This window comes from Amblyomma mixtum, chromosome 1 (assembly GCF_055824585.1).
Source record: "Amblyomma mixtum isolate Tamu chromosome 1, ASM5582458v1, whole genome shotgun sequence".
Taxonomy (NCBI): Eukaryota; Metazoa; Arthropoda; class Arachnida; order Ixodida; family Ixodidae; genus Amblyomma; species Amblyomma mixtum.
In genome coordinates this window covers 100764698-100769386 of record NC_143012.1, presented here as the reverse complement: position 1 = coordinate 100769386, position 4689 = coordinate 100764698, and the positions used below count along the sequence as shown (strand labels likewise).

At 44.4% G+C, this 4689-nt stretch overlaps 1 pseudogene; it reads right to left on the bottom strand.

Annotated features, from left to right (window-relative positions):
- Positions 1-1176: 1176 nt before the first annotated feature.
- On the bottom strand, positions 1177-3867 carry LOC149367334 (uncharacterized; annotated as a pseudogene).
- Positions 3868-4689: the final 822 nt, after the last annotated feature.

Sequence of the window (4689 nt, the reverse complement as noted above, 5' to 3'; positions counted from 1 at the left end):
GTTCATTGAAGCAGTTTGCTAATTTTGTATCGGAAATGATTTCGCCTGCCACAGTTATTTCATTTATTCGAGACTGGTCATTTGGCCCCCGACCCAAAATGAAATTTATACGCTTCCAAGTTAATTCTGATTTCTTAATAACACTGTCATTGAACAATTGCTGCAGATACCGCTTTTTTTCATGCCGCATGAGGCTATTAACTTTGTTTCTTTGTGTTTTAAATTGCCGTAGTGCATCATTGTCTTTGTGTATGAGGAATTTTTTGTATAATTTGTTCTTTTTACGAATTTCTTTTAAGCATCTCTTTGTTATCCATGGCTTTTTCCCTTTGCGTGTAGGTGTACGTGTCGTGAGAGGAAAACATTTATCATAAACATGTTTGAACTTTGCATGGAAGCAGTCGTAAGCTGTTTCTGGATCTGTAATCGATAGGACTTCAGTCCAGTCGACAAGGTTCATTTCATGGCGAAATGGTTCCAAACTGACTGTATCTATGTTGCGGATAGTTATCGGTTCTATAGGTGCAAATTTTGGTTTGTGATTTGATTTGATTTGATTTGATTTGATTTGAAATACATGGCATCTGGTCGGCAGAATTGCTTTCTACCACATTTCTTTGGGGTACTTGCCTGAATCAATAAGAAGTCGGATATTCCCATAGTTTGCAGCAACGACGAAACGAAATGGGTCGCTCTCTCGGTGTTTGCACTGGTGGTGCCATCTCGTTGGTCAACCATGGAGATTAGGCAAATGAGGGGGTTCTTTTGTGGGAGGTTTGAAGACTTTTCAGCAACTGCTTTATCAATGACCACAAAAGGCTTAGTTTGGCCAAAACTGCCCCAAGTTTGAAGTTTCTTGGGGTAGAGCACCTTCGAAACCTCCCACAAAACTTTGCCCCACCTCCTTTGCCGAATCTCCATGGCCGACAACGAGACGGCACCACCAATACAATCGCAGTGAAACTGGCCCATTTCATTTCGTAGTCGCTGCAAACTATGGGAATATCCGACTTCTTCTTATTGATTCAGGCAAGTACCCCAAAGAAATGTGGTAGAAAGCAATTCTGCCGACCAAATGCCATTTCTACACGAAGTTTGAGCTCAACCAATTCACTGGTTTAGCTGTGAGCAGCGTTCTACAGCACGCCTTTAATTTCGGAACAGTCTGTATGTTAATTATTCAATCCTGCCCTGCACCTGCAGGCTATACGTCATGACTTCAATGTTGTGCATGAGGTCTTCAGCCAGGTGTCATGGCAGGAGTCTCAGGCGGGCGTCCAACAGCATACAAAAAAGTCCGATGTGACCCCTCTGCTGTTGCCGCTGTTCCCTAATCTGAGCCAAACGGCTCACACAAGCCCCCATGACAATGTCATCGCCAGCATTCCTGCAGACCAAGCAATTTAGCGTAGTGCAAATTGGTTAGTCAGTTCACCAAACGTCATGGAAGGAAATCATGGGCAAAAGAGATTGGACAAGGGAGAGCAGCAGACAAACCACAGTCTCACAGTTAACCTTACTGCAAATGCCTTCAACTTTGGGAACACAAACATGTACACTCTCAGTAATGAACAGATTGAAAACTCACCCAGAATTTTCTGTTGTTCTCTTCTGCGACGTGGGTGGCCTATAATGCAATACAAAGTTTTCTTCATTAGACGAAAGAACTTGTCTTGGTACGCCTGTTTAGCAAAGTAATTGTTTTGCCAGAAACTCTGCCCACGTACCGTTTTGCAGGTGTCAGCTCAGCAGCATCCTGCTCATGCACGTCAGGACTGCATCCGCAAGACGAGTATCATTAGGACACTTTTCTTGCACGTGCGATTTATAGCAGAACACAACCTAGTGCAAAGTAGGTGGACGACAAGAATGTGAAAATCTACCAGGGTATTGCAAATTTTACTTACTCTTGCTCCCAGGTTTCTCCTTCGGCATCGCTGCCAGTGGCCTGAGGCAGTAGCTCCACATGCCCCTCATGCGTTGTCTGCGTGGAGCTGCAATGCCAGAGATCAAGGATAAATATGAAGCAGCATGATAACAGACTGTGCAAAGGCACCATGATTATGTTCTTTGTTTTCGCTGATGGCAACAGTTTAAACAAGACCGCTTTCAAAAAAGTCTGCTTTCAAAGCTCTGCTCCTGCTGAACTTTTGGGCCTAAGTTGGCCAGCTGCTCAATCGGCAGTTCATTTATCATGTTTATTTTCATGTTGCCTTGGCAGGCCCATACTATGCGGTATAGGTCTAAGGTTGTACCTAAAAAGCCTCCTTTTTGTCACTAACCTTTCACGACCGTCATCAGCAGCATGGACAAAGCTGAAAAGAAATTAACGTACATATTTTACACCAGAATGAACTTTTTGAATAACCAAGTGCAGTTGCTTGTGAAATTTGTTTGCGCAAAGTTAGTTGTTTTTTTAGTGGCCTATTTGTTTCTGACCTTGTACCATCTTCCTCTGTACTGCATAGGACTCTGGAAAAACAAATTATGTAGTTCAACGTTTCGTGATCCACTCTCATGAAAGAAAATACAGCTGCTTGATTACACGCAGAGATAAGAGTACTACTGGTCACTGCACTGAGGCACAGATAAGAGGGTGACTTGTAAACATGTGACTTGGACATTGACTGCCTTAGCAAAAGAAATCCTAGCGTTCAGCTTAATGTTGCTAGCAGTGTAGATATGTAACAAGAATACTACTAGAGGCACTAAGCGTATAGTTTGATAACACTAAACTAGCCTTTCTGCTCAGACTACCCCAGCAATCTCTTTCATGCTATGAGGTGCCTGCGTTTGTTCAATGGAGTGCTCCATGAGATGCCCGTGTCGTTCAACTACCACATTTTTGGACTTGTAAAAGTCACATTATGCTTGCTCTGGCTCTGTTCTCCTTTTCACATGTATTTCTACATCAGGTGTTGCAAAAGTTCTCATTATACCAGCAAATTAAACTCACAGTGCAGGCTGCGGTGAAGATTCCATGAGCTGCATCATCGATTCAAAATGCGGCCATTTCACTGTAGGGATATCTGCCGCCCCAGCTCCACTCTTCTGCTTTTCTTTTATTTCCTGGCGTTTCTTAATGTATATATCCTTCAAATTTTCAAAATTTTTTCTCTGCCTCGGTGCCTGGAAGATAAAAACGTTCTCATGAATATAGATGGCAAATAAAATAATCACCATTCAAAAAAGGCTGTGCATTCAGCTTGTTTTGTCTGACTGTGCCTGAAAGCTCAAAGTGTTGCTTCTTTGAAGTAATCACTGCTGTGGCTTACCTCTAGAACTTCGTGCTGCATGGAGATGCTGATGCACGTCCATGTTCAGCATATGCACATTTTGTGCTGTCGTCGAAGCACCGCAGTTGGGTGAGCATGGAAGTGCGTAGCAATAATAACTTGCACCTGAGCAAGCGTTTCACAAGGCGCGGGGAGAGAAAAAAAGAGGCCGAGCGTACACGGTCCTCGCAGTAGCCAATGCACGTGTCTACGTGCATACAATGCACGTTTTTACGCGAGCGTAAAAACACACGTCTCGGCCCTAGTCTACTCCGATTTCGAGCGAAATGGGGACGAACGCCAAACGATAGAAGGAAAAATCAAGTTCGGAATATGTTTTCATCGTGTGTAAAAATGAGCACGCGCTCTTGTGAGGAAAAACATGCTGCCCTCGTCATGCATGCTACAAGAATACGAACTGAGCACATCTAAAAAAAAACGCGGGATACTTACGGGTTAAGCCGAATAGTCTTCCAATTTCTTCCCATGTGCAGTACTTTTTAGTTCGCTTTTTAAATTCGGGGTGGTGTTTGTCATATAAAAATTTGTACTCGCGCACAGCGTTGATGAGCAGCTCTGCGGAGTACTCCATCTTTTGTGTGACGCCGATTTTGATCTTGCCGCGGGTGATGAACAACCGGATGTAGGTGACGCTTTCGTCAACTTCCGAAGCGCCGCTGATTGGTTCAGCGGTTTGCGACTCGCAGTCGCGAGGCTGAAAAATCGAGCAGCGAGCGACTGGCCCGCGACTGTCGCATTTCGACCAGGGCGACCGTTTGCGACTCGCAAGTATGAACGGGCCTTTAAAATTAACATGCCGAAAACCAAAGGAATGTCCAACAGTCTCCAAGGGAACAGCAGTTCATAATTAATAGCGAGGTGCTGGAAGTGCCAACGCAATACGTCTACTTAGGGTAGGTAGTGGCCGCTGATCCGGACAATGAGGGGAAATAACCAGAAGGATAAGAATGGGGTGGAACGCATATGGCAGGTCCTCTCAGATCATGAATAGCGGTTTACCAATATCCCTCAAGAGAAAGTATACAACAGCTCTAACTTACCGGTGCTCACGTATGGGGCAGAACCGTGGAGGGTAATAAAGAGTGTTCAGCTTAAAGCACAGTGAGGAGAGCTCTATTAATATTTCTTTTATAGCAAAATTCGATAGTTCGGCATTTCATGGCTTTGTTGCCACTTGGCCGGCAGCGAAAGACGCATTTATTTCTAAGAAATTTGGATTCGAAGCTGAAAAGTTTTTCCGCCGCTCTGATTCAAACTTGGGATTCTCTTATGACGACACAGGACTAAGTGACGTGAAACATGACGTACACATGACGTATCGCAGACTCCGTGATTTCTAACGGCCAGCAGAGCAGCCTAGCAGCAGCCGAAAAGAAAGCTACCGCCGGCCGCA